Here is a 24,266-nt window from a genome sequence, read left to right as displayed (position 1 = left end):
CTCCTCCTGAGGGTTCGAGAAGCAATTCATTCACACCCGGGTGAGAATCTCGAATCTTCTTTCTTTAGTACATAATACATTATGTCAACTACGTCTAAGTATCTGAAAATTGTCTTAAATCAACCGAATTTTCAAAATCTTTTGATCAATGTGTAACATCCGTCAAAATCATTAAATTGCATTTATTGGACTTACTTATACAACTTTATTATATAGGGGAATCCAGGGCACAATGGGATACTTAAGAGAAAAATCATCGTACAAAATAATTAAATTGTTCAACAGAATAACTTTTACGCAGATAGCAACATTATGCGTCAACTTTAGATACTCAAGACTTTCTACAAGCCAAATCACTTAATTTTTTGGTAATCAGGAACAACGATAATGAACTCAAATTTCCCATTTTGCCCCGTAGTCGCTTGAATCATGCGGCTAAATAGTCATGGAATTGTTGCGTTTCACTAAGAAATACATTTAATTTAGTGCTTCGACACTGACATATTTGTGGTTTAGTAGTGCGACGGACCGATGATTAACAATATTGACATCGAAAATTTCATAACCGAAATTGGAAACTGAGACTGCATTTGTAACAGCTCCTCTACAGACCACATAAAGAAGAGCATGGGAAGAAGAAATAACTGAAAATTTTCTTCATTTCGACGTAAATCTTAGAAATATGTATAAAAATCCTTTCATCAATCGATAACATCTACAAAATGTAGTTCGTGTGAAAAGGTGAAGGTTTAGCATTCGAGAGAATACTGGTTCGATTCATCGGTCAGCTCTGGTCTAAGTTTTCCAGTGGTTCAGTAGTAATAATAGTTTTATTTCATAGGTCTTTAACTTTTCTTCATTTCGTCCGTCTCATCTTTCTCAGCCCAACAGTCACCCTCTTATTCTTACGATTCCTAAAAGGAGACCAAATAGTACCTTCCTATCTACTCTTCGGTGTAGTTCGGAGGGACTGTCCGCCCACGACGATTAGTAGCTGGTAGGAATGAACCACTTAAGATTTTCTTCATGCGCACTTTCTTGATAATTTTTTTTCAAGATTTAATATCCCTAAAATATACATACTTTACTTAAACTAAGTTTTTCAACACTAAAACGGTGAAGGTTATGAAGAGTATACACACTTGTGATAATTGCATTACAAAAAGAAATTGCTGCTTTCTTTGGTATCAGCAATAAACAATACTTTAATACATAAAGGAATATGTAGAAGGTAAATGTTCTTTTTAATAAATTTATAGAAGCAATTTTTCCGGCCGAATTTACATCAGTTTTCGGTAGATTTGAAGTTTAGATATTGACTTAATGAATTCTTCTATCTGTCACTGAGCGGCATGATCTAAAAGTTTGGACCATTGCTTAACTTTCGGGAGGACGCCGGTTCGATTTGGGGTCCGTCTGCCTCGATCCAAGTTTTCTGTGGTTTCCTTGGATCACATCTGGCAAATGCTGGGCAGTAATATTCCACAGATAATCTTTCATTCTCTTCTGTCTTCATTTCGTCTGCCTCATCTTTATCACCCGAACCACCACCCACTCATTTCCACAATTCCTTAAAGGAAGCTGGAGAGGACCTTCTGCCCTACCTTCCGCCGTAGTTCGGAGGGACTGTCCAACCATCAGTATTAGTGGCTGGTGGGGGTGAAACACCCAAAAGGTTTTAAAGTTTTTTTCTATCTGTCGCAATCATTGACCTAGTTTACCACAGCCCGTTGAGAACCGAACATAATCAAGGGATGGTAACATCTTTTGAAATACAAATACCTTCAACTTCATTGAATGAAGTAGGAGATACTTTTAGGTAGACGTAATTTTCCTCTCGTGCTACTTAAATAGGAATAATTCAGACAAGAAAATGTATAATTTCTATGTTTGGTGAATATTTTGCCTTACCTGTATATCATATCGTGCGATTCAGATGTATATATATATATGTATATTTATGTATGTAGGTAAATAACTGTTTGCTATCATCAAATTGAATTGCTCTATTTCGTTTTATAGGTCATTTTGTTTCAACTGGTATGAGCGGACCGCGTACAGTTTCGATTTTTGTAACTGGACAGCGCATCGCAAAAGGGCGTAATGATTGAAAGTTATGGCAGCGAAAATATAAATATTGGCTATAAACAGGCCCATGCCTGCCAGCCGAGAGAATGCACAACATGAAAATGGATTTCCGTCGAAAATGGACGGAAAGAGTTCAATATCAATAACTGACATTTTCTGAACGCGATACTACACGTACCGTTTAACTCGTGTTTACCAAAGTGCTCGGGAACAGATGATTAATGTTATTTTCCGTTCGTTTCAAAGCAGTTTTTAAAAATAGGTAGGTGCGATTGAATACTTTTCCAAAAGTTTTTGGGGTCTGGAGCTTTTTAGCTTTTCACAAAGGGGTTTTCATGGACGAAGTAGGAGATGACAGCGTCTTGCACACAAATTCCCAATACGATAAAGGAAAACGTTTGATTGTTTAATATGAAGCTTCAGTGGTTCGAATTCTGTTTTTTCTTACTTCTTTGGCCTTGGTCTTACATTTCCGCAAGACCAAAACTAAGACTGAAAGACGAAGACCAATTTTGTTTATCACTAGCTTCAAATAAGTACTGTTCGTTTCAAGAAGTTGGAGATATGCCTCTTCCCTTTATTAAGATGCGCCGTAGCATAATTCCAAAGTCAATCATATTTGTCTGCGTCGCTCATTTCTTCGCCGATCATCGAGCGGGAGCTAGACAAGAGTGTACAGTACCAATTGCAAAATTATTTAAACTGCCTCGTTAAAATTTAAGAATGTGCTTTATTTAAAAGCATATTTAGCCAAAGATAATAACAAGTGAATTAACTTAACGCTCTACACACCTATAAAACTTTTGTTTTCTATTGTTAATTTATACACATTTTTGTTTTAAGAAATTGCTAAATATTTTCGTCTAGTACTGTAGATTTCTAGCCGATCTTCTAAGACCGCCCATCGAGAGCTCTGCTCGTTCAAGCTTGTTCCAACTATTTCTGTCTTGCTCACGCCTAGTGTGTACTCTTTCTATCTTTGCGCAGATTTCTTCAAGGTCACAATTCAAACAAATTGAAATAGGCTGTAATAATTTGTTTTTCAATGTTATCAGTGGAAGGTAAAAGAATATACATATCTAGAGATATTGAGATAATGTAGAAAGATCTTTGCTAAACATACGAAATACTACAGTTACGTAATAGAAGCAAATATCAGTATATGGCGATTTATCTGCCAGAAACTTGATATTATATTTTAAAGTGTACTCTGTAGTCTACTTTGAGTTATCTTCTCTCATGAGAGCACTGTTTACAGTTCGTCGCTTAATTTATCAAAAGTACAATACAGTCTAAGAAAGACGCTCGACTTTTGGAGCCAAAGAAGATTTCCTCAAACAGAAATAAATTTGGAGCCACATATATTAGCAGTTTGGTTTACTGTTATATCTATGTCATAAAGTAAATAATATTTTCTTTTCCTTTCAGTCCTTATCGTGCACGTTAAAGAAAATCTGAAGGAAAGAGGGATACGTGGGACGATTCTTAAAAGTGGTGAGTTACAGAAGTTAAGTTAAAGCTATAGTGTAATTACTATATCTATATGAAGTGTGGTATAATGCCTCATTTTCGTAGATTTACACTTTAAGTTAATTATATGCACTCAATCCGTAGGATGATGAGAACACCATGGAAATTGAATTTAAAGGTAAATGAGAACCTGTGTAATGACGATTTTTGTAGTCGATACGGGTTTAAGATAAGTTACATTGTTGGAAGCGGTGATGGTTTTACATAGAGCATTACGTGAGCTTTTAAGGAACATAAAGTAATCTGCGCGAAAACGTTTAGTTGTGGTTTGAATAGGATGTAAAAGATAGACTTGCATCTACCCTTACACATACGACTACTTTGCGAAAGCATTTCATGTGTTGCACTTGTAGAATTTGCAAGGCAGTCAGGTCGTCATTCTTGTTATTCGTCATTTTTGGACTTTTATTCACTAAACGCACTCTATTTTATTGTCAGTCGTGAACTTTCTCGCTCACATGTTCTTTATAAGTCAATTTCGGTATCTTCCTTCCCCAAAAAGATACACGCCGAATTGCCTATTACACAAGCAAATCTTCCAAAACAATTCATTGCATATTTTGCGTTTTGATACAGTTCTTGTTGGTTGATTCTTCCGATAATGTCTGCGTTACTTAAAAACGAACATATAAATACATCCATAAAATACAAATCGAGAAAACTTTATTCAGAACGGCGACAAATTGGTCTTATAGTCGCTGTTATGAAGCTACGCAATCGTAACCAAAACTATCAAATATCCAAATAAATGATTGGAAAAGGGACAAAGTCTAAGTTATAAAGCTCGTTTTTTTTCTGTGGTCGTAATACCAAATGATAACCCAAAAATAACGTCAAATTATTATCTGTGTTCCTTTAAAAGAAAAATTAGAAGAAGTGGCTGATTTTCGGTATTTAGAAAATCAGATAAGTCAGGACGGAAGGAGAAGTAGGGATATAAAGCAGAGGATAGCGCACGGTCCAGTCACATTCAATAAAAAGAAGTCACTACTATGCTCGCGAATGGTTAATTCAGAAATTCGAAAGAGATTGGTAAAGGCATATGTGGACGGTGGGCACGGCGGAAAGGAAAAGGTTAGAAGTGGTGTTACAGACGAATGATGAGGAAACCGCGGATAGAGAAGATTAGAAATGAAGAGGTATTAGAAAGAATAGGAGAACAGAGGACTCTTTGGAGGTTAACAAGAAATAGGCGAGAGATATTGGTAGGACACCTTCTCGGGCATGAAGAGATAGACAGAGACATATTAAGTGCAGAAAGAAAAGTTAAAAGGAGTAGATGTAGAACCTAGATTAGATTATTGTTCGCAAATAGTGAAGGATATGGGATGTTCTAGTTTTAGGGAAATGCGAAAATTAGCTCAGGATAAGAAAAAGTGGAGGTGCGTGTCCAATCAGTCTTAAGACTAACGACCTTATGATGATGTTGTGTTCCTCTTACAGTTCCTTAAAAATCGTAATACGTAACTGAAATGATCTGAAATAACTTCATATCCGTAACCGTGTTTGAAACCGGAATAGTATTATTCATACATCCCGTTACGGGAAATCTTCAAAAGACACCCAGCCGTCCGTACGACTGGTCGACCAGTCGTACGGACAATCCGACACCCAGTCGTACGGACGGCTGGGTGTCTTTTGGGTGCTGTCTATCAGCCACAAGTGACAGGGACTATGTCTTCAGACGGCATGTAGTGCGTCTAGAATCACGTAACCCGAAGTGACACTACACCCGTGATCTGCAGTTGCAGACTGCGCTTTACAATCCGGAGACGTGTTCGGAATCATATCTTCAGTAGTAACGCTAAACGCCAGTAAGCCATAAGTTGAAATGATAATTAATTAGCGTTGTTTTCAAAATCAAAGTATTGTAGCTTTTCTATGCATCGTCCTCTTCCACTTCCTAGAAATGGTATACTATTGGATAAATTACGTCAAACGTGTCTGATTTGCCGTTTCACATGATATTTTGAGTTGACTACAAGATCAGTTTGTCGCTATGGGCAGAAATCGTCCGACCACAAATGATAACAATCTTGCCGATTGTGCCTGCAGTCTGTGGGTATAGCAGACTGCTGCGGTGAACTTTAGTCGTGAATTAGTCTTTAATGTTTAACCGTCGCCGCTGTCTAACCTAAACATTTTTATGTGACTCATGAAACATGCTATATGCGTAACTATGCATTATATATACATATATATATAGTTATTCATTAATTAATACAATATAACGATTAGTAATGAATGAAAGGTTAATATGAAAGGTGAGTTGTAAAATACAGTCAAACACGACATTTTAATGCATTAGCTACCTGAAATTAAACAGCGAATCGCAGTGCGCATTGCTTTCAGGCAATCGACAAAATTTGTGGCTTGTGCATAACGATCGTATATGTTAAATCGCACGGAGGAACATCGAATGCAGTGGCGGTCAGTAAACAAAATTGCCAATAGAACACTTTGGTAAGCGAACATTTGTAGCCCCTGTTTACCACGTTCCGCTTAATTTCGTAGTTATCGCGTAAAAACTCACGTTCACGTCTGTTTGCCGAGTGCCAGTTTATTGGTTGTTTTCAAACGAATTTTTTTTATTATTTCCGCAGGGTACGTTCCACAGATAAAAGTTGAAATGGGCAACGCATGCCCAACACTAACTGCATATGTAAAAGAAATAAATAACAGAATGGAAATTTTCTATTAATTTTTGATGATTAAAAAATCAGCAAAAAGGTTATTGGAAATGAATAGTCAAACAAAATGATTTAAGCCTTTTAACTCCCCTTTGAAGGTTTTGTTTGATATTAATCTAAATATTTTGAAACACGTTCAATAGATAAGTAGGTGTACTACATGACTGAAATTCTGGAATGAGAAAGCTGTCATTGTAAAGCCCAGCTCAAAATGAGATGCAGCTTGGTGATGTCCGTGACCTTTGGAACATAGGGTAGATATGCTAACCATGTAGTGCATCATTCGTTAATCTCTGGTGTCTTTTATCCGTTCATTGATCTCTCGATCTTTTTCTTTTTGTAACCATTCGCACTGAAGGCGGTCTTTAAGTGTTCTAGTTCCGTCTGAAGATTTTCGGTTTCGCAAATCCTTCTAGCACGTTCAATCAGGGTCCTGATGATATCATACTTCTGATTTGGCTAGTGATTGAATAGGGTGTTTAGATACCTGTCTGTAGGTTTTCTGTATACCGTGACGTCCAGTTTTGTTGCCTCGTTTCCCCACTAGCACGTTCAGGAATGCTAATTTTTAGTCCTTCTCAGTCTCCATGGTGAACTTAATGCTGGGATGTTGTCTGTTCAGGTGTAGGAGGAAGTGGTTCAGTTTTTCCATTCCATGTCTCCAAATTAGGAAGGTGTCATCTACGTATTGGAACCAAGTAGTTGGTTAGTACTCAGAGGTCTTAATAACTTTTTTCTCATAGCGTTCTAAGAAAAGATTGGTTTTGACCGGACTTAAAGGGCTTCCCATTGCTATCCTATCTACCTGATCGTAGAAGTCTCCGCTCCACATGGTAAACCTCAAAGAACTTGCAGATGTCGAAACCGAAGATCTTAGTCACCATGTCAAGGCAAGGAGAACGCAGAAGAAATACGAATCGAGACGGCCAATATCCTCAGTAAGGCAAAGTCTCCTAGTAGCAATCTGACGAGGAATGAAGGACTAGCACTGCGAGGAGCGTAAACAGGGATAAGAATATTATCATATTCCCAGCGCAGCCTTTACCAATTTGCGGGTTTTATGTTTAAAATCGTTTGGGATTATCGTGATTAACGGTTTTAATGGATTTTATTTTTTGTGTCTAAACCCTGACGTACTGAGATTTGGATTCAACTACCCCAAATATGTACAATATGTATAGTCAGATCCCCAGGCTTTTTTTTGTGACTGTGGTAACTTTATCAATAGACCCTTATTAGAAAAAGGCCACACACATCATTTAAGTACATACTTAAAACTGGAGTTTCTAATTCCGTAATAAAAGTTCGATTTCCCATTAAAAACAAAAAATATACGAAATGAGTTGGGTCAATCTTACAATATTTTTAAAATGTTCTTGTGCATACTTACATTATTTGTTCCATGTACTTATAAATGGCAAGACTTTTGACAATCTTGTATTAGTAATACTTACAGGTACCTATATCGATCTACCATATTTTGAAGTTTCTAATTTAAAAAAAGAACATCACCCTACATAATTATTTATGTTAAAGTTACATTAGATTGTAACGCGTTCTTGAACGTGATGTTACTGACAAGAAGTTATGGCTTCAATAAATACGTTATGATGGAGGCGCAGAAATCGAACTTTGTTCTCATTTAATATTCAGCAAGAACTTGGGAAAATCTGCTGTAAGTACGCACTTAATGTATTTTAGTTTCATGCAGCAAAAAAGCTAACGGTTAGAAAACGAAAATGGCAATTTATTGTATTTTGTGAAAGGGTGCAGTAAACGCCATGTGTAGTGTGGAATCCAAAATGTTCAACAAGGTCCCTATATATAGATAAATATCTACTTGAGGTACTGAATCCAGGCCGAAGTTCGCCATACATGATGGGTACGTCACCTAAATTGAATAAAGATCATGATGGTCAGTATTCTGTTGAAACTGCCAGACGCTGATCGCGATTTCGATCTTATTTGATCTCAACAGAGAAAGTCGCAGATATATATATAGTTATTCATTAATTAATACAATANAGAAAGTCGCAGATAGTTTCGACAGAACACGGAGTAACTGTATTTGCTGCCTTGAGACAGCGTTTTATGAAATCCTACAAACGGTGCGGTAAACACCACCTATAGTACAATGCTACATTCAGTGGAATTCAATATGTTCAATAAGACCCATTTGCATACATAAATATCTACTTTTTGAACAGAATCTTTGACGTAGTTAACCAAACACGATAGGCACGCTACCAAAATCAAACAAAGATGTTGTTCATAACGGTCAATATTATTACATAATCCGTTCTTTAGTGGCTTCTAAGATGTAAACTAAATGAGATTTCGACTTGAAATTGACCCATGAAGCACATAAACCCTTATCCCAAAGATGGAAACAATATCTACGGTTCTAGAAGAACTTTATTGGATGACCCACCATGCATAAAAATATGAGGCAAAAGAAATGTTTTAAAGGTTTCCATAAATATTCTTCATAGCAATCTGACTTTTTAAGGAAAACAAACATTTTTAATAAACAATTAACTATAAAAAAACAATGTAACAAAATAATTCGAAGTGGTCTGTATTCTGTCGAAACTGCCAGACGCGGATCGCGATTTCCATCTGTTTGGATCTCATCAGCGCGTTGCAGGCAGCTCCGACAGAACACAGACCAACTTTTATCTGCTGTCTTAACAGTGCGTTTTATAAAATACTACAAATGGCGCAGTAAACGCCGTCTGTAGCACGATGCTACTTTTTAGGATTACGTATGCTTCAACAAGGTCCACTTGTGTGGATATCTACGTGATAGACACCTTAGCTTAATCGAATAAAATCATTCGAAATGTTCTGTCGGGGCTGCCTGCGACGCGCTGATCGAAAAAGATCGAAATCGCAATCCGCGTCTGGCAATTTCGACAGAATACAGACCACTTCGAATTATTTTATTCGATTATGGTAACGTCCCTATCACTTTGAGGTTGGCTACGCCGGGATTCGTTTTCAGCAAGTAGATATCCACACAAGTGGACCTTGTTGGAGCATACGTAATCCTAAAATGTAGCATCGTGCTACAGATGGCGTTTACTGCACCATTTGTAGTATTTTCTAAAACAATGTAACACATCTAAATGAATTATAGAGTTGCAACAAACTGTCTTCTAAACTGTGATCTAGGGCTTGCATATTCTTTATAACTCATTTATTCGCGAAAACGCGTGAAACGTCCAACAACTCAAACTTAAAACTATTATAGAAGAGACATAAAAAGGGTAATTTATTTATCGAAGTCGTTTGCAATGCAGTTTCAACTCTTTTTCGGTAATGGATGACAATTTTGGAGAATAATGGGCAATTCCGAGCTGGTATTTATTGTGGTATAAAATGCCGCAAGCATTAAGCTTGCCTTTATGAATCACGCGTGTATTACCGTCATTACTATTTTAATCGCTATTAGCATTTATTAATAATTAACAGGAAAATAATCTTGCTTTATGTGCAAATCGATTGAATTAAATTGAAACAATGGATGACCTCCACTAATTGATATTGATAATGATAATGAACAATGAATATCATTAAGAAACAGTTAGGATTTGATAAAAACAGGAACCTGAATTGCTATTCAATAAAGTAACTCATTAGAGGATAGAATCCATAATATGTATAAATGCATAAAGCACATTATTCATAATTTTATTATTTGTAATAACAAACAATCTAAAATTAATAATCAGTAAATATAAATAAGAACAAACAAGAAACTATTGCGAGCTCCAAATAGACTTTGTTCAGATAATAAAAACCGCAAAGGACCGGATGATTGGGACGCAAATATAGAATGAAACAACAAAAACAAGAGCGATAACCGAATGGTGTTCAGGAAGTAAAAAGAAAAAAGGAAAAGCTAGAAGATGATATTGGTTTGATTACGTAATATTATGAGTGAAGATTAATAACAGAAAGAAATGGAAAGAAGTGATGAAGAACGTGAAAGAAAAAAATCGCAGAATGTATCGTGAAAATGAAGAAAAAAGTGACTAATCCAAGCAAATAAGATATTGAAAACATGAAAATGTGGTCAAGTCCCTGTGGGGTGTAGTGCCTATACTCGTAAATATATGTACGGACTTTTCTTGGAATCGTACAAATAAGAGAGTAATGATTAGTGTTTCACGAATTTCTTATTCTTATCGTGTTTGTTCTTGTTTTTATTGCAAAAACAGGACAAAAAATTTGTAACTAATAACATGGCAAAATGTATTTACGTATGCAAAGTTAGATTCTACTCTCTATCAAGATCCTTCTCCATAAATTTGGAGAAATCAGACTTGGAAACTCCTCATGTCAGCAAGAATAGAAACTTCCAAGACTTTTACTAAGCAATGGTCCAACGATGCCTTCAGCTCAAAATTCGCAGTGATAAGTTGAAGATGCATTCGTTGATGCAAGATGAAAATGTGCTTCGTCGCTGAAAATGATTTTATTCGAAAAGTCTTCAACAATCCATTCAGCGAACATAGAGGCACAGATCTCCATTGTACACTGTGGGGAGCTTCCCGAATTAATGTTCCTGGACTATCATCAACATTCTCATGCACTTCTTCAAAATTGACATTTGAACGGCCGGGTTTTGGACGACCAGGTTGTTTAGCATCAATTACTCCAATCTGCTCAAAATTTTCAATTAATTTCTTCAATTTCTGTGTACAAAATTTTCAGGCTGCGGCCTCCAGACTTTATTTTTGAAATCATAATCATAAGGTCTTCAGGCCTAAGACTGCTTGGACAGGCAGGCACCTCCACTCTTTCTTATCCTGATCTAATCTTCGCATTTCCCTAAAGCTAGAGCAACCCACATCCTTTAACTATTTGCCAACAGTAATCTAATCTAGGTCTACCTCTACCCCTCCTAACTTCCGTTTCTCCCTCTAATATGTCTCGGACTAGACCTTCATGCCTGAGAAGGTGTCCTACCAACCTATCTAGCCTATTTCTTATTGACTTCCATAGAGTCCTCTGTTATCTTACTCTTTCTAATATTCTTCAACAATAAAAACACGTTTACATGTTTCATTTTGTTAAATTTCACAGGCAGATATTCGGGAACTTACTATTGTAAGTGGAATATCAGCACACGCGTTAAATTAATAAGGCGTGTTGTTTAATTCTTTGGTGGAAGGTAGAAAAAAATAGCACTCTTGCAGCGAAGTCGACTTAATTATGTATTTACAAATATTTACAGAGTATCTCCAACGATTGATTACTAAGATTAACTATACAAGTGCCCCTTGCATTTTTTGTGCTGACTTAGTTCAAGTGCCTCTTCTGATGTCCTTGGTCACATCTTATATCTAACTTAAAACTAGGAGGAAAACACCAAGGGTGTGGCTAGTACTACCATTGGTGATTAACCCTTTCAAAACAATTTGGTGCAAATTTAGAAGGCGGGCTTTCAACGTAAATTTTGGAAAGAGGGAAGTTTACAATCTGAGAAAAGATCGGCACATCAAGAAATCAACAAACGGTACTTTTAACCGTTAGGCTCATAAAAAAAAACACCCCATAATAAACTTGAAACTAAATTGGAATCGTAAAGGATCCTTCTTCAACCGTTACCTCTATAAACTAATTTAAACATTGTACCGATGCATCTAAAGGTCCACTACCAAATAAACACCATACCGCCTTGTAAATTTGCAAACATTCTAAAAATTGTATGCAGGAATTTTATGGCCTGTAAAAAACGAAGAACGGTCTCTGAACACATTTCATGTTTACTAACCCTAAACTATCAGCTGACTAATGGTTTTAGAGTTTTTAGAGTTGCCAGCAATTTACTACACGAATAATGACAAATTCAAATCTTTCGTTAATTTTGAGACACCCACGCCTCTCCACCCCCGCGGTGTCACGTGGTATATTAAAGGTACCTTAGCTGAACATGCTGATGACCTAAAGCCACGTTAAACACCAATTTGCCTGCGTTTGGTGCATTACTTAATACTTGTGATCTCAAACAAGACAATATTAGATAATTTTCAAAACTAGCATTTAAATAAGGTAAATATATATATGCGCAGTAGTTTATGTTATCTAATGGCTTAAACAATACAGCTCTTTAGTGAGATTACGTACCCGAAGAATCTATAAAGGAATTAAAGCTACCCCACATAAAACGATTAAGTTCCTCACCCTTGCATACATATGGAGAAAACAAGTCAGTGTTCGAAGCGGTCAAATTACTTCTCCAATGCTCATATTGCTTTCTAGAAGCAACATGTACCTACATTTCAGGAAACTTCGGAACTTTGGCTACACGAAGAGACAGCTCTCAGGTCGTCTAAGTTTTATCGGGATCGATGGGATTGTATCCCATTCGGTTCGGACATAAATTTTCGTTACGGTGCTGTTGGAATGACACTCGTCTCTTGCACGACGATTCATTTTATGTTAGCGAACGTGCATGAATTTCGAACTCTTTTTCGAGGATGCAACTCGATAAAGCAAATCCTGTATTTTAGCCGAAACTTGCTATCAAACTGTTTGAGATTCCTTTGTGGAGGAAATCATTTATTTCATCCCTCAGGACACCTCTTGCTAGTCGAAAGAATATAAAAGTAGGTTTGAGAATCCTTCTACCGCATTTGAAAGGTATTTCTTTAGTAATAAATTATTTTGAGACGTAACTTCTTATCTAGATCTATTCTTCATGATAGGTATACATTAAGGTGGATGAATAAGTTTGAAAATTGTTATGAAAAGGGGTATGGAAAGTGCATACAACGAATAAATTAATTCTGCATTTTTCGTTTCTATATTCTACTAGCTGATCCGGCCACGCGTTGCTGTCATATTACATTCTTGTAAACTATTTAAGGGGAACGGTAGGAGAACATCAGATATGGGCACCACCATGCTTTTTTACATAGATGCCATTTGTAAAAAAACATGGCGACCTTCATGACTGATTTTCTACTACCGTTACCCCTTATTACAATGAAATTATTATTTACAAACGAAGACGGAAACGTTAAAGCTGGTATAAAAATTTACTGGTTTGGGATTTGAAGGGGAAGGACTTTGAACACAATGGATCAAAATTTTCGTACATCATCATCCGCCTATAATACCACATTTCGAAGGCTTCTAACCTTTTCTTTTCCGCCGCGCCCACTGTCCATGTTTCGCACCCGTTCAACGCCATGCTCCAAACATGCACCTTTAAAAACCTTTTTCGAATTTCTAATTTAACCGTTCGCGAGCATAGAAGTGACTTCTTTTTATTAAAGGCGACACGACCCTGCGCTATTCTCTGCTTTATATCCCTACTACTCCTTCCATCCTGACTTATCTGACTTCCTAGGTATCTAAAATCAGCCACTTCTTCTAATTTTTCGTCTAGTATTAGTAAATAGGTAATTGCATTTGACATTCGTGCTGCGATCTAACCATTTATTTAACCTTTTATTTAAAGTATGATAAAAAAAATATTCCTTTTTAGATTAATTTCACATTTTTGTTTTTGTTATAGTTCAAGTAAAACGCGTGCAAAAAATTTATTCCACAGATGACATACTCCTTGAAATGAAAACAAGGATGTTACGCTTGTGATAACGTCTGAATTGTTATTCTTTTGTTTCTTCCTTGTGGGAAAGTTCAAAACAGAGAATTACGACACATTCACATAGAACAGTCTACGGTCTGTGCAAATATTATGCTTCAATGGCACAATTCATAATACAGTTCGCGAGAAATTATTGAGCCTTTATCGAACGGGAATTCAATCTCTGACCTCTTATGATCGCAACTTCGAACAAACGTTCCCGATAATCCCGTCAAATGCATTTTAAGCCCACAACCGCCATCGACATTGGCAGAGCCATCGTTCTCATCGTCTCTATTCACCAATCAAAGTAAATTTCGCCCAATTCCAGCGTTTAATCGTCTTTCCGCCGGAACTCCGGTTGGCACGTACGCTTCTAATCACCATATTAAACAGCTCACTGCTAACCAGCATCCTGCAGAGTCTATTGATATATAGATTTATATATAGGGTGACATGGAATAAGATTGATAATAAACTGCTACTCATGCAAATGTATTGGCACCAGTCAAACTTAAGGAGCCTAGGCTATATGACGCTATACTTCATTTACTTTCTGTAGCGATGTGACCTTCAGTTTGACCGGCGCAAAGTAGAAAAGAACAGCACTAGGCCAGAAAAGAAAGGAGACAACTCTCGGCCAAACTCTTAACAGGTGAGGAGCGTATAATCCGTACAGTACTACACGGAAAAATTGACCATTTTATCCACTACAATTGCATTGCTCAAATGTGCTGTTATTGGTACCATTTACTACTGAAAATATCAACGAGATGTTTATTTATATTTGAAGACATATTAAAAGCTTTAACGCTTGTTTTCGACTCGCAATATTATTCATGATTGAACAAAACTTTTGACAGGTACTGTATGAAAAAGTATATTTAATGAACAAGAGTCGAGAGTATAATGAGCGTTTTTCTCCCTACCTACGATTTTGCCAGCGCGCATCCAAGACATTGGAAGGGGTACATCGCTAGAGAAAGTAAATGAAGTATAATAAGGGAAAAGACCATATAGCGTACCGTGAGTATATACCTAATTATGAATTTTTTAAAACGTTATAAAATAATTAATAGTTATTGACATAAAATCCAATAAAATGGATTCTTAAAAGTGAACGGGTTCCGAAAATGAACCTTGAGATGCTGCGAATATTATTTTCAATAGTTTACAGGCGTTAGATTTAAAAAATTATCAATTTGCAATATTATCTATATTAATGACAACCCGGTTTACACAAAAACTGCAAACTTGCAAAGGTAACTTCCTGCTACTACTACTATTATGGAGTTAACTCAATTATTTTTAAGGACGTTTAATTTTAATCAGGTACCTATGAATACTGCGTCGTCTATTCGCTTGGAAAAGTTTAAATATTGTAGTAAGGTCTTGTTTATCATATGAGATACTTCAATACAAGATGACCAGAATTGATCCTGGTTTTGCAGTATTGATATTGGTCTTGCGAAAATGTAAGACCAAGACGAAGACTAAGAGCAAGACTGTCTTTCTACTAGCTGGATCAAGACCAAGACCGAACGAGCAAGACCAAGACTAAAACCAAGACCGAATATGCAAAACCAAGACCAAATACACAAATCTAAATGAAAAAATATCACTTTCTGTGGAATAAAATAATTCGAAGTGGTCTGTATTCTGTCGAAACTGCCAGACGCGGATCGCGATTTCGATCTTTTTGGATCTCACCAGCGCGTAAACGCCATCTGTAGTACGATGCTACATTTTAGGATTACGTATGATCCAACAAGGTCCACTTGTGTGGATATCTACTTGCTGAAACGAATCCCGGCGTAGCTAACCTCAACGTGATAGGCACGTTACCATAATCGAATAAACGTAAAAGTTGGTCTGTGTTCTGTCGGAACTGTCTGTGACGTGCTGATGAGATCTGAAAAGACCGAAATCACGATCCGCGTCTGGCAGTTTCGACAGAATACAGACCACTTCGAATCATTTTATTCGATTATCGTAACGGGCCTATCACGTTGAGGTTAGCTACGCCGGGATTCGTTTCAGCAAGTAGATATCCGTATATTTAAATGAACCTTGTTGGAGCATACGTAATCCTAAAATGTAGCATCATACTACAGATGGAGTTTACCGCGCCATTTGTGGTATGTTCTAAAACACTTCCTGTGGATATATGATTTAAACTATTTGAAGTAACTTTAATATATACTTAGAACAAAACATTTTTTGTATTTGAAATTTTCAGTTTACATTACCAGATTTAAACTACTAATGTATGTGTCTCCACATTTATTTCTGTTTGAGAAAATCTTCTGTGGCTCCAAAAGTCGAGCGTCTTTCTTAGATTGTATTGTACTTTTGATAAATTAAGCGACCAACTGTAAACAGTGCTCTCATGAGAGAAGATAACTCAAAGTAGACTACAGGGTGCATTTTAAAATATAATATTAAGTTTCTGGCAGATAAATCGTCGTAATACTGATATTTGCTTGCTTGAAATATAGAGACAAACTAATTTTTCATCGATGTTTTTTACTTTCTTGAAGTACCTTCGACTATTTGGTTCACTAGAAGGTCAATTTATCCGTTAGAGGAAGGGTCAATTTATGTATTAGAAGGCAAGTTCTCAGATTTTCATAACATTCACAACTATCGACACTGTTTTCTTTAAAAGCCATGACACGCTCTAATGTATGACAGAAAATTTTAGCAATTATGGCAATTATTAAGTCGATAAATGAAAAAAGATGTGCTTAGAGACATTATTAAAGAAAACGTATGTATCAGATTAAATGATCAAAACCAAGACTTAACGCTCAAGACCAAGACGAAAACCGAGACTATATCAGCAGAACCAAGACTAAGACTAGAAGTATACGACCAAGACCAAGATCAAGACCGAATAAGCATGACCTAGACCTAAAGAAGACTGGGACAGGTTTTCTGGTTGCGTTGACTTAGAAGTTTGAGGTTTTCACAACTGCAAGAAATTGCAGACCTGAGTTGTTTCTGTTTCATGTTAATTTCAACTTGACACGTCCACGCATTCTTGAGAAGAACTGTCTTAACATGAGGACAGACAGATAAGGAAATGATCCTATTAGGGTTCCTCTCTTTCTTTTAAGGTACGGAACCCTACAAAATAATAATCCACAATTGTACCTTCACATTTAGGCGCTTTACCTATCCTAGCTAATTAGATAAAACAAAAAAAAATTATGCATCAGTCAAAAACTAACAGCGTGTACATTATAGATCGATTAAAACGTTACTTTTCTGTTTAAATCAAGTTAATGGAAAATAAAGCATCGTTCTTTCTTTTTTTATTATTTAAACAAAGGAAAGAAGATTCTTCTCCATTAATTATTCATTATTTGTATTACGTTACAAGTTTACAATTACATGGAATAAAACCGGAAAGGCTTTTAACACAAAACCTTTTCGTATCTGGGAGTGTAAAAAGCCCGGAGCATTTTATTTTCATTAACTTGACCTGCCTTTAATATTATTTGATGTTTGCTTTATCAAAACGTCTAACCATCGCGCTATAAACATCATGCTTGTGAGAGACTGTGTAAACAAGGCAGATGTTTTCAAAGCCAGATTCACACTCGACAACAAATTTCGGATGAATGATTGGTTTTCCTATAAAGACAACATCAGTACTTACTATTCAATATTTTCATTACTATATATTAAATAGTCTGGTATAATTATTAGTGGATCATAACACTATCAGCTTTTATTTTTATATTTATGCTTTCTATTTATCGTATTTTTTTTTCTAGTGTGATATATCCACTTGTTGACGACCTTTTTTCATTTAGTGACAACGAAGAAGAATAAGACGTTAGTGTTATTATCTCTATATTTTTTGCATGATGTTTATTTCAGTCGCGAAGTTGTTCAGTCTTGTACAAATCTTCCGCCAGTCGTATCTAATAAAGGTACTGTCCAGTGTTTAACACCAATTTAATGTTTTGTATCGTTTCTACCCGAATACATTTTATCGACAATGTGACTTTTTGCATTAATGTGTTTCTAATATAGATAATTGCTATTTACCATGAACAATTTGATTCTAGTGATTAATTTAGTTACAAGTGAGATTAGTATTCCTAAGATCATTTAATGGAATATACAACAAGAATCAGTGAAAGGTATGTATGAGTCCAAACACTAAAAGTACAAAGAAGATGGTGCTGGTAACATTAGTTATTTGAAAACAAGTTACGGTTTCAAGTACGAAATTGTTTACATCATTAAGCAATACATTTAATTTATTGTATTTATTAATGTAAAGACTTTCGGCTAGGTTCGATTTATAGGTTTTTGGTAATTCCTTTAAAATTTGAAAATTATCATTAACTGTGTGTCAGAATCAGCTTTCCCATTAGTATAGCTCCTCCTGTGTTCAGTAAACCTTTGATTGAAGGATCTCCCTGTTTGTCCAACATAATCATACATAGATTACAGTCCCCACATTCGAGTAAATAAATTCCTGATTTTGATCCTCTATCAGTTTTATCTTTATTATGTTTTATAATTTTAGCTTGCTAATGTTTAGGTGAAACAATTGTTGTAAACTATTAATATGTATTCAAACTTTGAAACTTTTTTACTTTCATTCCCTTTAACCGATAATGGAGATTCAACAAGTAACGCCTTCTACCATTGATTAATTATGCATCTCTTTGAATGGCATAAATTTCAAGACTTTCAGAACTCTTCATGATACGTCTCTTTAGCTAAAAAAAATTCACACTGAGTACCTTTAATATAATGAAAGTTTCATATGAAGTTAATTTATCAAAAAGTAGTACTGAGAATGGCAACAGTTACATTAGTTCATTCATAAATATAATTATCATTTTTAAATGAAGGATGCATTAAAATTAAAAAAAAACAAACATAAAATAGAAAATCTAATGTTGGACTCGGGATTGGTAATTAAGATAATAATCAAATTTTATTAGTGTAATTACACAGAACAATTGCACTCGGGTAGACTCCAGGTAATAGAACATTTTACACTCGGCCAGTAAATAGATATGTTACGGTAAATGTACACTCTCGGGAAATGTACACTTTTACCGTAAAATGTGTACATTTCCCAAGAAGTTAGGTATATGTGAACTGAATATAATGTATATGTACATTTCCCTGCAAATGTGTACTCTTGCCTTCACGTTTTGGTAAATATATACCTACTCTTACCTTCATGTTTTAAGAAAAGTTAGAATACAAATAAATTAAAAATCTTGTTGCAGTAAAAAAATATTTATTTAAATAAAAGCTGTTCATTCGCAAACTTTTAGACTTTTTTATCATATTATTTAATATTAATGGTACAAAATCTTCTGNAAGTTTGTGTAAAAGATTATGAGTTCTTTTTTAAAAAACTAAAGTTCCAAGAAGAAACCAAAACTCTAGCTGCCCAGCCTGTACAGGCTTCGTTCTGTCAAAAGACATTGATCTGTCGCAGTCCAATAGAAAATACATAAAGAAGAGAAATGAAAATTCAACCCAGAAAATGTCATATATAGAGGAGGAAATGATGGCATAATATACATTAGAAATTGTATTTTATTTGATAACAGGCAAACGTTTTTTTGGTTCGAACTTTATTTCCGACAGGCATAAATTAATATTGATACAGCCTAATCAAGTTGAAGACATACCAAAAATAATTCTAACACGCCTTTGTTTTGTTTTGATTAACGTCAACTGTTTGACAGCTGGGTACAGATGTGGTTTATACGGAAAAAAGTGAGATTTTTACGTTTTTCTGGGCAATTTTTCCAATTTTTCTTTTCGTAAGAATCTTCCTCGGACTTAGAATCTTAAAAAAAAATTATCGAAAGTGGTCCAGCAATTCTCGAGTTTTGCGCTTAGCAACACATTTAGCGATCAATCTTTATATATGTAGATTATTATCTTTTGTGAGCAATGAAACTCCGAAATTAATACCAAATGAAATTATTCCTGTAACGAATTTGGGCCACACTGTATAGTCAATATTATTAGCGAGCAATTCAACTGTAGTAGAGCTCGAACTTTTATGCAATCGTTGTATGAGATATCGAGCAAAGTAGTGAAAGAATGGTGCCGGAATTACGGGAACAAGCGTCTCTGGAATGAGACTAAATAGCTCCGGGAGTTCGGGATGACGATGACGAGACGACGCTATCGACGAGAGACGGGACGCTACGCGACGCGGCGTGGCGCGGCACGAACAGAAAATTGGCACTTCAGTCATACCAAACTGGAATTCAGTGAAATAACAAGCTGCAATTGCCTTTTTAAATTGAATCGCACGAATGAATCGAACGACTTTAGGTAAAACTGGAATGGATATTCCTCATTATTTTCCGGGACAAAAAACCATTCAGACTCACTACGACTAATTCGCTTTTAGCATTTGCAGAACAAAAGAAACAGATCTACTTTGCTCTGTTTCAATAGTATGCGCGCAGAAATAGGGAAAACTCTTGGAAGGGTTCTATAGTTGGGAAGTTCAAAATTGGCATAGTTCGCAATAAAACTGTCGCATTTAGTTCTTTCTTTCAACTTACTAACTAGACTAGAGCGGTTGGTAACAGAACGGCTATTTTTACTCATGACAGACGTTATAGGGAATCACGTAAACAGAAAAGAGATGACAGGTAGGAATTGTAGCGGATCTAATAAAGAAAAGGGAATAACATTTCACCAATTGATGTGTAATAGAAAGAGATGCGGATAAGTAGTGTTTGAGCATGTCAACATCGGACTTTAAAGAAAGTTCAAATTCTCAGGAATTTAGGGCAGCAAAGATGCTTTGTTTAAAGATATAATTCCAACTAGGCAGTTACAAAGCCGACCCTGATTTTTGCGTACCTAACCAACCTCTAACCGCTGTACCGCTTACTATTATTTGGTTATCTCTTTCAGTGTTCACAACCTGAAGCTAGGCAACTATCGTACCAGTAGCGTAGAATTATCGTATATGGAGCAAAATTATCGTACTTACTATAATCACTATAATTAATAAATTACTCGTATTAATCGTGATATCAATATTTCTGCGTATGTTTCGTAACTAATTTGTACTTATAAACTATTTACAATCTTTTTTAACTATACTCTTTACATTTGAGACAGACCTGAACTACCCCCACCCTTTAAATTAAAAATGAATNTTTCAAAATAATCACTATAATTAGTAAATTACTCGTATTAATCGTGCAAAAAAAAAAGACAGACCTGAACTACCCCCACCCTTTAAATTAAAAATGAATAATAGATAGAAAAATACTTAAATATAACAAGATACAGGGAGTGGAGGTATGTTAGTAGGGTGTTTTTAATCTTAGGCTATGTTTAGTGACTACATGACTACAATCACAAAATTGTGGATGGGAAGACCATTGACCCATCTGGTGACCAACACGAAGGGATTTTACCTGCCGAGAAAAAATCTACACACTAGCATGATAAGGTTCTTTTGTTGCAGGCACGTTCTTCTAAACTTAACACTGCGAATTACAAAAATGTTTATAGCGCTGTGAGCAAAAAGAAAAAAAATATTCGCCCATAATAAAAAAAAAGTTTTCCTGATATTGTCTGAGAGGATAAGAATAACATAAATTTTGAATTCATGAAAATTATCGTACAATCTTCGTACGATAATAATATGATATCGTACATCGTACGTAGACATGAAATTATCGTATGTGTACGATAATTATCGTACGGTTCCGAACACTGATCTCTTTTCACTTTGTATGTACTGTACATGAAGCATTTCCTAACTTAAGTGGGACGTGTTCAGAACGTAGCAAATGACTACGCTCCCAAATGGAATCAAAAAGGAAGATATGTCTATTCCAGCGTTGCCAGTCTGTACGATACGATAATTATGGGGATTAATACGACGTACGATACCGTAATTCAAATTTTTTTAAACATACGATAATTTGTGCTTATGGTATAAAAAATATTTTCAAATAGTAATATGTAGTGGGACTATGATATTTGTTTCTGCCAACCTGTTGTCTTGTTTTTCTACATTCTTAAAATTGTTTGTTAATAGAACAAATGGTCATTTGAACAGTATCTGGGTATATATTCCATAAAAATACAAATTCTCTCTAATTTACAACAGAGCCGGGCAAACTCGGCTCTTTTGGTTTGTCGAAAGCTTCTCAGGTAGATCCTAAGAACTTCTCCTTGCTAAACTGGCGACGGTTAACGGGCTTTTACTTACAAGTCAGTGTGTTGAAATGAATAGGGGATGCAATAAATTTGACATCACTGATGAAATGTTATCTCGTTTTAATTCAAATAATGGTCATTTGAACAGTCTCTGGGTATTTTCACTCCATAAAAATACAAATTGTCTCTAATTTACAATAGAGCCGGGCAAACTCGGCTCTTTTATCCTCGAAAGCTTCTTAGGTAGATCCTAAGAGCTTCTCCTTTCTAAACTGGCGACGGTTAACGGGCTTTTAATTAGAAGTCGGTGTATTGAAATGAATAGGGGATGCAATAAATTTGAGATCACTGATGAAATGTTATCTCGTTTTAATTCGANCACTATATGCATAGATATATAAATATATGTCGGGAAGTTGTTTTTTGTATACATTCAATAAAATTTAATTGTTTATGGACTTTTTTTCAAAATGTTTAAAATCAAAATCCAGTCCGAAATTAATTTTTCTATTTGAAGTTATTAGTCTGTCAGGAAAGCTTTTGTAGTGTCATCTATTGATGGTATAATAGAACTGAGAAAACCACGGGGGTACACACTCTCTCTTTACAAATTCATACTCCCACCACTAGACTATTATTCCGATGCGCATGCGCAGTAACGTACGATATTTTTTAGATTAATACCATAATTTTTCCTAAAGAGTGCGATAATTCTATCTACTGAACCTGGCAACGCTGGCCTATTCCTACAAATAATGTATTTCTGCGAGCAAAGCCGCGGGGAAAAGCTAGTTATTATATAAAACTTCCGAATCGCGGCTTTTTCGAAAATGTAACTTTTTTTTGCTGAAAATGAATTAAAAAATGTCTAATTAAGAAAGACACATGAAACAAATTTTATTCGGCAATAATACTACCGTACATTTATATTTAACATTCATCGGCATAATCTGCAGGATTCTTCCTTTTGAATTGCTGATGGTAATACGGTAATATTCTTCTAGCGGCGACATACATTATAAGAGGTGGTGCAACGTAAGGAAATTCTTCAATAAAACGTCTAATGCTGTTAGCAATTTTACGCCCTTTCTGTGGGTAGGTTTGTAATTCGAAGGGCGAAAGCTTCCATACCACAATGTTTCGTATAAAGTACAAATCTCCAAAATGTAATCCCATTTTTTAATAATTGAATTAAACCTGCAACTAATATTACACTTCGTTACTTCTGAAAAGACTTACTAACATTTGACAGGTATTTCACTTGTTTGTTTTGTAATATTTGTCCACATAGAAGTTGACAACATACTTCGATCTATAGCGTTACGGCATATGCAATTGGTATCATATATATATATATAAAAATGAATGTTTGTCTGTATGTCCTTTATAGAATCGTAAACTATGCATTTGATCATGTGATGATCTTTGGCAAAGTTGTTGTGCATGAACCAAAGAAGGTTTTGAGTTGGTACGACCAATTTTCGACAGGAAAAACAAGAAATATTGTGTATCCCACAGCACTTCAATAAATATTGAATTGAAACGAAACGCTGCAATATCACAATTTTATCGAAATCAATAAAATCAATAAAGTGACTCAAAATGAATTGAATATCTGTGCAATGTCTTTCCTTCAAATTTATTTTAGATTACAAAAAAATTAATCTAAAGCGAATAGATTTGCAAAGTGTCACCAATAGTTCACCATCATCATCGCCACAAGATTTTCAGTCCTAATACTGAATCCACTTATTCCTATCCTGAGTTAATCTTTGCATTTCCCTAAAACTGAAACATTCCACATCCTCAATTATTTGTGAACAGGAATCTAATCTAGGTCTACCTCTATTCCCTTTAACTTTTGTTTATGCCCCTAATATATCTCTAACTAGCCCTTCAACTCTGAGAAAGTGTCTTACTTACCTATCTCGCCTATTTCTTATTGACTTCCGTAACACCCTCCTATTTTTTCTAATACCTCCTCAGTTTTAACCTTTTCTATCCTCGATATCCTCATCATTTTCCTGTAATACCACATTTCGAACTCTTTTAACCTTTTCTTTTCCGCTACGCCCACCGTCCATGTCTCGCATTCGTAGAGCGCCACATACATAGTTCTTAGCTACGCGTCTGCCATAAGCTGTGGTTTCCTAGGATAGAGATGC

At 35.5% G+C, this 24,266-nt stretch overlaps 1 protein-coding gene across 3 annotated transcripts in view; it reads left to right on the top strand.

The window, feature by feature from the left end:
• Window positions 1-24,266, top strand: part of LOC108742961 — a 308,766-nt gene that overhangs the window by 101,797 nt on the left and 182,703 nt on the right. For 2 of the 3 annotated variants that reach the window (XM_025975271.1, XM_025975269.1), the window contains exon 1: window positions 17,816-18,065. The gene's annotated coding sequence lies outside the window, so the exon portion shown is untranslated. Of the gene's footprint in view, window positions 1-3,516; window positions 3,583-17,815; window positions 18,066-24,266 lie in introns of those variants that run through there. The other variant, XM_025975270.1, reaches the window with a different exon arrangement.

Source organism: Agrilus planipennis, unplaced genomic scaffold (assembly GCF_000699045.2).
Source record: "Agrilus planipennis isolate EAB-ADULT unplaced genomic scaffold, Apla_2.0 scaffold182, whole genome shotgun sequence".
Taxonomy (NCBI): Eukaryota; Metazoa; Arthropoda; class Insecta; order Coleoptera; family Buprestidae; genus Agrilus; species Agrilus planipennis.
This window is presented reverse-complemented; position numbering and strand designations above follow the sequence as displayed.